Below are 10,962 nucleotides of genomic sequence, written 5' to 3'. Positions count from 1 at the left end.
ATATTTGTGTGCCTGTTTTAAGCCAGGGTTTCAGTGGTTGTCTTAAGTCTTATCCTAATAAAAAGCATATCTAAAAAAAATTGTGTTAATAGCAGCTCTTTGATTGGTATAGACTCTGGTTAATTAAGTAGATCATGACATTGTTTAGACAACTGTTTATTGTTGAGGACTGTATGTTAGCACCTTAATGCCTTTCATATGTTTTTGTTGTTGTGTAGCTGTCTGATTGATTTATACCTCATTTCGCATTATATTAATAAATTGAAATAGAAAGGTTCTGTTAAATGTATTTGATATGCTATATTGAATGCCTTACAGTTATTTACAACTGTTTCCTTCTTATTTCAAAACATATTTTGACAAACAACAAACATATCTGGCGTATACACTAAATTTAGTCCTGGTATCTATGATGAGTTTTTTTATACCATTAGAAAATTTCAAAGTTTGGCTTCACAATAATATAAAAGTTCTTGTTCTTTCAAATATTTATATAAAATTCAGTTTAAAACATGCATTATTCATTTTTAGACTATAAACAATAATTTGAATTTGAATTGTCATGATTGTATTATATTCTGAAAGTACTTGTGTTTGAAAAAATATACACAATATTTAATTCCATGTGTTTGAGATTTCTTGAATACATCACTCCCATATCATGTCTTTGTTTAAGAGTTCTCTCCTGCATGTATCTGCTGTAATTGCTATTTGTACCCACGGCTTCCTTCATACATTTGCACTTATCCTTCTAAGATGTTGCTTGAATGATAAAATCCTGTAATACATTATCAGCCATCAGACTCTTGGAATACAGTTGCTGTAATTAAAAAAAAAAATAACCATAAAATATTGGCTTACTAATCAAGCAAAAATGATAACATAAATTTGATAAGTAATGATTTACCAAACTTACATATATATATATACATAAATATCGTGTGAACAACTGGAGTGGAGAAATAATAGTTGTTGTTTTTGCAACATGTATTTATCTTGGTTGTTTTTTTCGCTTTTATGTAAATCAGGCCCTTAATTTTCTCTTTGGAATTGTTTTACATCTGTCATTCCAGGACATAGCTTGCTTGATGCTGTACTGGTTTTGCTCATTGTTGAAAGTTGTACATACATGTAAAGTGATCTTTAGTTGCTAACATTCAGTCATTTTGACCTGATGAATAGTTGTCTCATTGGCAATGATACTACATATTTTCCTTTTTTTTTTAAATAATGAAAACTAACTCTATTCATGCATGTGTACTACACATTACCTGTGTATATAATATGTATGGCATGTGACCAATTTAACCAGATACTCCGCAGGGTGCAGCTTTATACGACTGCAGAGGTCGAACCCTGATGGTTGAGGCAAGTATGGACACAACATTCAAGCTGAATACAGCTCTGAATTTGGATTGTGATTAAATAGTTGACACATCATAGGTTTCTGACACAGAATAAATGTGGTTTAATGAACTTAATTTTTTGCTTTTGAGCAATTTACTATGCTGTTGAATATTAATCCTATCAAAAAAAAAAATATTTGAAGAAATTTTCTTTTTAAATTCTGAAATCTAAAATGAGAAAAAAAAATTGACCCCCACCCCAATTTTATTTCCACGTCCCCCTTTCTCTTATTCCAAAAATGATCTCAATTCAAAATTCTAATGGAGTTTGCAACAATAACTACTCATTTAAATACATCATAAAATATTAAAATATAAAATGTCATACAGTCATGGTTAGAATTAATAGTAACTTCTAAAAAAATAAATGGGGAATGTGTCCAAAAGGACACAGATGATGCCCCTGCTAGCATATAATGTTATAAAGGGACATAACTCAAGAACTGTAAAAGTGAAGATGCCAAAAATTGAATTAAACTGAGTTTAGAGGTAATAAGCATTATATACACATTTCATTAAATTTAGTTGAGACAAACTTAAGTTAAGAGAACAGAAACTAAAAAATTCTTCAATTTTTCCACTTGTAAAGGGGCATAACCCTAGAATGGTAATCAGAGTGCTTGTAATCACTGAATGGTGAAGATTGCTTTAATTTATCAGTTGGTAGTTAAGTGAATATTGCATTGTATATTGTACATTTTATATAGCCTACAACGTGATACCAATATAAGAACGCAAACATTTTGCGGTCGTATAAAAACGGGGACCAAATTAAAAAAAACTTAATACAGGGTTTGATTCAGCATATTAAAGAACCCCAAGAATTCAAGAATAAAACCCCATTGAAATTGGTCTAGAAATAAGCAACTTATACAAAGTATTAGAGAAGTATTGTTTTTGGCCCCTAATTCATAAACAGTTTGTGCCATAACCATTGATAACCCCCAAAATCAATCCCAACCTTTTTTTTTTGGTATGGAACCTTCAAGTCCTTGTGGTACAATTTCAGAAAGATCCATACACTTATACACAAGTAATTGTCTGGAACCTAGGAAAATACTTATTTTGACCCCTTTTGGGACCATAACCCCAAAATCAATCCCAATCTTCCTTGTGTGGGTTCAAACCTTGTATTTAAATTTCATAGAGATAGATATCCATTTACTTAAACTAAAGTTATTGTACGGAAACTATGTCCAGTGGCAAATATTTTATGTATTCAAAACAAGAACAACTTGTCAATTCATAATATACATTGTATAGGCCAGTCTGACTAGGTAGGTTTGTAATATTATAAATGCTGATTATTTGAACTTCTGAGTGTGTGTGTATGGAGCAGGGGGGGATCAGGGTAAGGATGCCTTGAAGCATACTTGACATTGGAAAGAGAGAAAAATAAGCAAGTGTACATGTACAATTATACTTGAGAACAGAGTGCATCAAATTAATTATATTTACTGAAATTCTGCAGATGAACATACTTTGATATGAGTTCTTTTTGCAGGACATTCACACCTACATGTACAGTACATGTTCACCAGTGGTTTTAATACTGTACTTTCCATTCTTTTGGTATCAAGCTAAAATTGTATAAAATCTAAATTATTTAATCAAGAAGTCCATGAAGTCCAGACAAAAACTAGATGTAGTATGAACATATTGAACTAATGCTCACTAATTTACACCTTTACAGAACTATATGTACTTTTACTTTTGAGTGAATGCAAAGAACATGTAAGCAAACAACAGAAAGAAGATCAACAGCTTAGCTAATAAATATATGTACAGTATGAACTTTCTGGTTTTAATTTATCTATTCTGCTGTATACAGTTAAAAAATCATTCTAGGCATTAATTATTGTCAGATGTTTATTAGATCTTGTTTTGCTGTTTTAAGTTAATAGGCAAAAATGTTAAAATACACCATTTTGATATAGGAAAGACTAAACTCGTGAACATTAGAGCTGGTAGAAGTTTCTACAATTTTGATATTATTTGTCTCACTGGTAGTACACTACACTGTAAAAATCTTTTTGAGAAAGAGCAGGTGCGACCTTTTTAATTTGAATTTAATGCACTACAGAAGAACTGTATTCTCGGGCCTGTTGTCATTTGTGTTATAATCCGTACTTCAGACATTTAACAAAAGAACAACTTTTCAATGTACATGTATCTTGCCAATGTGTGAATAAATTTACTGTCAAAAAACACGTCTTGTGCGTGTTTTTGTTAGATGCATTTCTTTTTTGTTTATTGTATAGATCCAGTGAGTTAAGCCCTTTTCACATCAATATACATGTACCAGGTTAGGTGGGTTTGGCACCACAAACTGCTAGCTATATAGTCTAGCCCCCATCACATCCTTCAATTAGTATGTGCCTGTCCCATGTCAGAAGCCTGTAATTCAGTTTGTTTTACAAATTTTTCGTTTTCATTTAGGGTCTTTTTATATACCGGACTACTGTAAATTCAGAAATTATTGTGAGGTTTTTATTAGCATGATTATTGCTAAAAATGGGACAGAGTTTAGTTGTAAACGCAATAATTTAAACTCGCATTTTGAAATATTTTTTATGAATTTAACAGGATTTTTCTCAAAATCCTAAAGATTAAACTTGCATTTAAGTCTTAAATGATAAAATCAGAGGCAGATTTACGTGGGGGCCAGGGCCCCCCTTTTCTGGGAAAAATTTGGTTGATTATATAGGGAATCACTGAATCATGACCAGAGCGGGCTCCCTCTTAGGCAGTCAGTGGGCCCTCACTTATGAAAATTTCTGGATCTGCCACTGAAAATGGCAATGGTGGCAATAATAAATGCACACAATATTTCAGAATTTACAGTATATATGGTATAATGTATGGGCTTTGCTCATGGTTAAAGGATGTATGATGACCTATAGTTGTTAACTTTGATGTCATTTGATCTCTGATGGAGAGTTGTCTTTTCTCGTTAGTGTAAACAATTTTTTTTTTAAATAATTAGGTAATTTAAACATTACAATATAAGACACTTTTATTAGTATTAGGATTGGAAAACAAGTGAATTTTCACTTTTACAAATTCCTCTCTTTTCTTATTTGCAATCATACTACATTTTCTTATTTTTATATTTACATTACATGTACCTTTCATCTTCTTGAGCGGTCCACTTCCTCAGTACAACAAGAGGGTCCTAAAAGCATGATTTTGAGTTGGCTAAAAAACCTATAAGATATATTATGATACAATTAGCAGGTTTCTTTGCAATTATCTGGCAAATCACTAAAAAAATTAAGCATATATAAGAGTAGTTAAATAAATGTATTCTCCAATAAATCTTAGGTCCGAGACCACAATCATTTCGTAGTGCATTTCTTTTAGAACATAAATGAAAATAAAAAAAATCCCACCTGCGCTTTCTCAAAGAAACTTTTCCAGTGTGTTGTACTACTTTTGGGACAAATTATATCAAAATTATAGAAAACTTCATCGGCTCTAACTCAAAATATGGACAATTTTATGTTTAGAGCGTCTTGAAATCTTTTGACAGCTTCCGAACTTGAAGTGCTAATTTTCAACCTTTTTCACCTGGACCAAATCACTACTTTCCTTTAAAATTCTGGACCCAAATTTTTTTACAGTGTAATTTTACCCCCCTACTTGCAATTTGAGGCATTAAACATGGAGAAATAAATTTGGAAGGGGTATAAAAATTAATGGCAAGTAACCCACTGTCAACACTAGGGACTTTATTCGTGAACAACTAAAATCAAGGGACGACAATTGTGGTCTCGGACCTAATACATTTCCCCTGTTGACAAGGCAAAACTAAAGAGGGAGCCGGAATATTGAATTGATTGGATCAACAAAGGTTCGATTTACTACAATGTTGTCATTAATAGAACAACACCATCTCCAATTCACTGTTTTACAGTGATTTTATCCAAATTTGAATCGAAGAGGCAACTTATTAACCTCCAATTTGTAGGTTTTCATTTGTATGAAGTCATATTTAGCCATGACGTCTTTGCGCGAAAATCATTCATAAATTTTCACAGATTTTTTTTGTATGTCAATTTATACATTTTTTAAAACTCCATCGTATTATATCTTTTTGTTATGAATTAGAATCGGAATACCAGTACTGTAGTTGAAGAGTTGTCACCGTCAATTGTGGATTTGACGGTTGCAAATGCAGTTTTACTGGTGACAGTCACATTTTTTTTTAAATCTGGGTAGATAAGTTTTCATTTTTTAAAGTAGGGCAAGTTGGCAGACCTTTATAACATATATATAAAATTTTTAAAAATCCCACCTGCGCTTTCTCAATGAAATTTTTACAGTGTGCTGTACTACTTTTGGGACAAATTATATCAAAATTATAGAAAACTTCATCGGCTCTAACTCAAAATATGGACAACTTTACATATAGGGCGTATTGAAATCTTTTGACAGCTTCCGAGGTGCTAATTTTTAACCTTTTTCAGCTGGACCAAACTCTACTTTTCTAAAAAAAATTAGGGAACAAAATTTTTTTACACTGTTTTTTACCCCCTTTCTTGCAATTTGAGGCATTAAACATGGAGAAATAAATTTGGAAGGGGTATAAAAATTAATGGCCAGTAACCCACTGTCAACACTAGGGACTATATTCGTGAATAACGAAAATCAAGGGACGACAATTGCGGTCTCGGACCTTATGCATCTTTATTGACAACATATACCATGTATACAGTAAAAAAAAGAATATGAACTCGTGATACACACAGAAACGTAAAGAAAAGAAATGAGCAGTGCCTTTTCCTATCATAAAAAAGTGCCTTGCCCTCCACTGGCACCCTGCCCCTTTTGATTTCTAGCTGGAGCACTGTATATTGATGTTGTATTCATTTAGATTTTTCCCAAGTAAGGTGAGTTGCCACTGTCATGACTGTTGGCAGGAGTATAATTAGGGATTGAAGTATGAGCATAAAAGATTTATTTAAAGTCAGTTATACATATAACAATACAACATAATTAAGCTCTGTAGAGCTTTTATCCGACATGTAAGCTGAGCTGTCGGATAAAAGCTGAAGTTCAAATTATGGCATTGTAGCCCACATCTTATATTTTTTACACAATTTATATAGTTCTATGAAAGAAAAGCAGAAGTTTTAGAAGCCCACTCCAAATTTTAGGGGCAAATGGGCCCCTGCTAATTTCAAACCTGGATATTTAACTGGATTTGATCCAAAGTTGCATATAAAGTGGGGTGAGTTGGTAAGGTAGTTCCCACTTGGATTTTCAAGGGTTTAGGGGGGGGGGGGCTATGATGAAAATGTTATCCTGCATTGTCGTTACTCTTTTTTTTTGGGGGGGGGGGTCCTGGCTTTTAGATTTTTACTCAAAACTCGTCCTCGATATTTCACTTTCATCCAACCCCCAACCACCCTATTTTCTCCCATACAATTCAAATGGTAGATGAATGAGACTGAGCTCCCTTAAAAAGAGTGGAGAAATTTAAAAAACAGGCCGTGTTGTTAAAAAAAGTGGGGCGTTTGGCGTTTTACCAGTGGGGCGAACTGACTTGCTTCCGTTTTTGTCAATTTTTGACTGATTTTCGGGGTTAACATGCATGACGTGGATAAAGTGACTATATATTTTTTCATGAAAGTATAAAACTAGTCTAACATCGTCCTAAAAATGTGCATGATTATATTTACCTTTCATTGGACAAGTACAAAAAAGTTATCCGGATACACTTTTGTTGCGATGACTTTTTAAAATGTATGTTACGTTCCCCGGTTTCTTCCAGTTAATCGGTAGTGTAACCCATTTCAGTATATCTGTTTACAATAGCTTTTTGAACCATCTGTTTGAAAAACCAAAGTTCTTTGTATCAACTGTCTGACCATTTCAAACATCAGCAGACGAGCGTCCTTTCGCGTCATATTATACAAAAACGACCACGGTGAAAAGATTTCCGGTTTTCCGTATTCGAGAATCCAAGCTGGCCCAAGACCACAATTAATGAATATAGTTCCCTTTAATTATAGTGTATTTTTTCTTTATTTTTTTTCTTTCCCTTTCTCATTCATTTCTTAGATTTTCTGGGGTGGGAATGAAAGAAGAGAGCTGAAATAAACTTTTGGATGTTTTATTTTAACTGATTTTAATAAGGAAAGAGTGATTAGGCCAGGTGCAAAAAGGTTATATTTACACTTTTCGGAACATCTCTTGACTTGCCTATAGGGGTATGGATGTGTATGGGCCAAATTTGTATGATGTAAACATGCAATTTTTCTGAAAATTGCATATGTTTTGGGACTTGAACTGTACATTACTCACACAAAAAATTAGACAAAAAGAACAATTCAATTTTTTTTAATGCGACAAAACGTTATAAAGAAATGATAGGAGAATTAATTGTGGTCTCGGGCCAGCTTTCGTACATTTACGTATAATATCATATCATTTATGTAAGAGTTAACTTAGTCTGGAATCGAGAATGGGGAATTGAATAAGGACAAAAAAAAAAAAAAAAAGTTAGTTAAAAAGCAAAAATATAGAATAAAGGATCATTATTCTCAGAGCATATATGTCTCTGGAAGAATCATGAGAATAAAGAAAAACTAAATAAAGGATATTCAATCAATTATCTATTATTTATAACTCATTCACATTTTGTTCCATTCATAATTAAATAATTGTGCTGAGGGGGGCATGATGGTGAAGTTTGGAAAATTGACAAACGAGAATTACTCTAAATCAGAGAATAATTAAATGTAACTGTTAGACAGTTAGAGTGTAATAAATAAAATATCATGTACATATATTTTACAAAATGAGGTCACAGAAAACACAGATTTTTGTTATTACTAATAAGAGTCTGCAATTTGAGTATAACTGTCAGTGGCGCAGGGGCGGATGCAGGAATTTTCGAAAGGGGGGTGCTAACCCAGGGCACCCAGGGCAAAGGGGGGGGGTGCAAAACATATGTCCCGATACAAATGCATTGATCGGCAAAAATAAAGGGGGGTGCGCACCCCCGGACCCCCCTGGATCCGCCACTGTGGCGGTTCCAGAGGGTGGGGGCAAAGGGGGGGGCGTAGAGGGGCATACGCCCCCTTTGCTTGGACATTTTTTTTTTTGTAAACTGATTAATCAGACAAGACTTCAAGACAAGGCTTCGAGAACTTTGCCATTTCCCGTGTATTTTTTTTCATGCGACAATTCTTTACCTTAAATGATGTTTTTTGTTGGTATTTACTGATTGTGTTAAAGTCGTGTGATTCGCTATAGTGGAGTTGACCAGTTCGCCGTAAAAACGTCACTCAGTCATTTTGAAATCCAAATTACAGTAACACATGGATAGACTGAGGATGACAATCATGACATCTTCAAAGCGACACAGGATTGATAAGTCTAAAATGACAACGAGTTTATGAATGACGATCGACAAATGGAGACATAAAGGCCACAACCCGGCCACTGAGCAGGATTGAGTAAGAATGTATTGACTTCTATTTCACAATTCCACGAGACAGAAACGGTTATACTCTATTACACTTTCATAAAAAAAAAAAGCAATATTATTTACCTACGAAAACATGTGTTACCCAAAACGCCTCGGCCTATTTTAACTAGAAATAACATAGCTGAATGATGATCCTCAGTCAACATAAGCTCTAGATACGAACCATTTGTTTGAGAAGGCAGTCTGAGATATTTGAAAGAAAAAATCTGACTCTGGTTTTTGCCTTTTAAAAACAAAAATTATGGCCGTATCTGGATTGAAAACAATAATCTTGTCCACTTTTTTGCTTTAAGAAACGAAAATTTCGAACAGAATCATTTAGCATTAAATAAACATGATGAATAAAAAAACCGGGCATATTTTTTTGGGGCGGGGTTTTGCATGTGTGACTGGAATGATATATTTAATACCTTTTTTCAAGACCATACTGCAAGCAGCTGCTCAGTGGCCGGGTTGTGGCCTTTATGTCTCCATTTGTCGATCGTCATTCATAAACTCGTTGTCATTTTAGACTTATTCGTAGCCTTTGGTTAATTTGGAACCCCTCACTTCCCTTAATTTTGTTGGTTGAAACATTTGGATAAAAATTGCTTGTTTGTCTTTCTTAAATCGTGTCGGTCTTGTTGTAAATTTCATCGAAAAGCCCGGCGTATATCTGGTTTACAACAAGAAATCTGTGAGGTTATTCTAACTTAACATACAACAAACGAGAGTTTTCCATGTCTATTTTTTACTGACAATTCCCACATGTAATTATATATCAGTACATAGCTTTGGTTCCATACTATCATTTTATGAAAGACAATTAATAGGGAGAATACAGCATAAAAATTTAAAATGTCCAACCCTTACACTTTACACCAACTTTAAAATATACATGCCCAAATAGGGAACCATTAAAAATATGCATTTTACACTTATTTTATGTTTTTTAGCCCCAAAAAGTCCCATTTTTCTTCAAAAAATCTTTCAAAAACTTCGCTCCACCCCCTTTCTAAAATTCTGGATCCGCCCCTGCCTGTGACCGTGTCCAACAGTTGTCAGTGAATTAGAAATTTTACTATAAATCTGACACAAGTTCAGTTAAGAATCTGTGACAATTTGGATTTTCCTTGTAATATTCTTAGGAAATGTCCTATAAATATAAAAAAAGAAGATGTGGTATGATTGCTAATGAGACAACTATCCACAAGAGACCAAAATGACACAGAAATTAACAACTATAGGTCACCGTACGGCTATCAACAATGAGCAAAGCCCATACCGCATAGACAGCTAGAAGTTTCAAATTCCTACTGCCTCATTCGCCTCCTTCATTTAAAATTACATCATAGGCGGATCCAAAAGGGGGGAGGGGGCTAAATGTTGGACTTGATCTGTTTGTCCAAGGTTAAACAATATATTTTGTTTTATAATTCTCAACTCATGAACTATGCAAACATTTTTAACACTATCTTCTCATTATATTCAACAAAAAGCTCACCAGTTCTTATCTTCACATGCTTGTCAAAATGACCAATCAAATCAAAATTTTACTTACTAAATTTGCCGTGAAATATTCTAAAACATAAGTTGCCAAATATTGAAGTTCCTAACTGTTTATAATTCACAGTACCTGAATTCACTCATGTATTCCCCCCCCTTTTTTGAGAAAAAAATTGATTGATCATATAAGGAATCACTGAAGTATTACTGGAGCGGCCCCCTCTTAGGCAGCCAATGGGCCCCCACTTATGAAAATTTCTAGATCAGCCACTGCTTATGAAAATTGCTGGATCCGTCACTGGCACAATTTTTAATTTTATGTCATCGTAAGTCCAACGGGTTACTGTTGTTTTTATCCTTCATTCTTTTGACTTTTCTCAATTTATTGGATTTATGGCTGTAATTAACTACTACTTTAATTGGTATCCAGTATCGTACGGAACGAAGTATTTAGACTAAGTGTTTGTCGTGATTTAAACACGATAGTAGTGTTTCTTTCCCCTAAACATTATGAGCCGCATTGAACAGGATAGATAACCTCAGACCGCAAACAGTTACACTCTGAAACATTTT

The 10,962-nt window shown here is 33.7% G+C and overlaps 1 long non-coding RNA gene across 1 annotated transcript; it reads right to left on the bottom strand.

The window, feature by feature from the left end:
- Nucleotides 1–470: 470 nt before the first annotated feature.
- Nucleotides 471–7,331, bottom strand: LOC139527274 (uncharacterized). Its single transcript, XR_011665317.1, has 4 exons — nt 7,091–7,331; nt 4,535–4,613; nt 2,888–2,986; nt 471–820 (listed from the first exon to the last, which is right to left on the bottom strand). It is a non-coding gene; the product is annotated as an uncharacterized lncRNA (long non-coding RNA).
- Between the last annotated feature and the right edge of the window lie 3,631 nt (nt 7,332–10,962).

Source organism: Mytilus edulis, chromosome 6 (assembly GCF_963676685.1).
Source record: "Mytilus edulis chromosome 6, xbMytEdul2.2, whole genome shotgun sequence".
NCBI lineage: Eukaryota > Metazoa > Mollusca > Bivalvia > Mytilida > Mytilidae > Mytilus > Mytilus edulis.
This window is presented reverse-complemented; position numbering and strand designations above follow the sequence as displayed.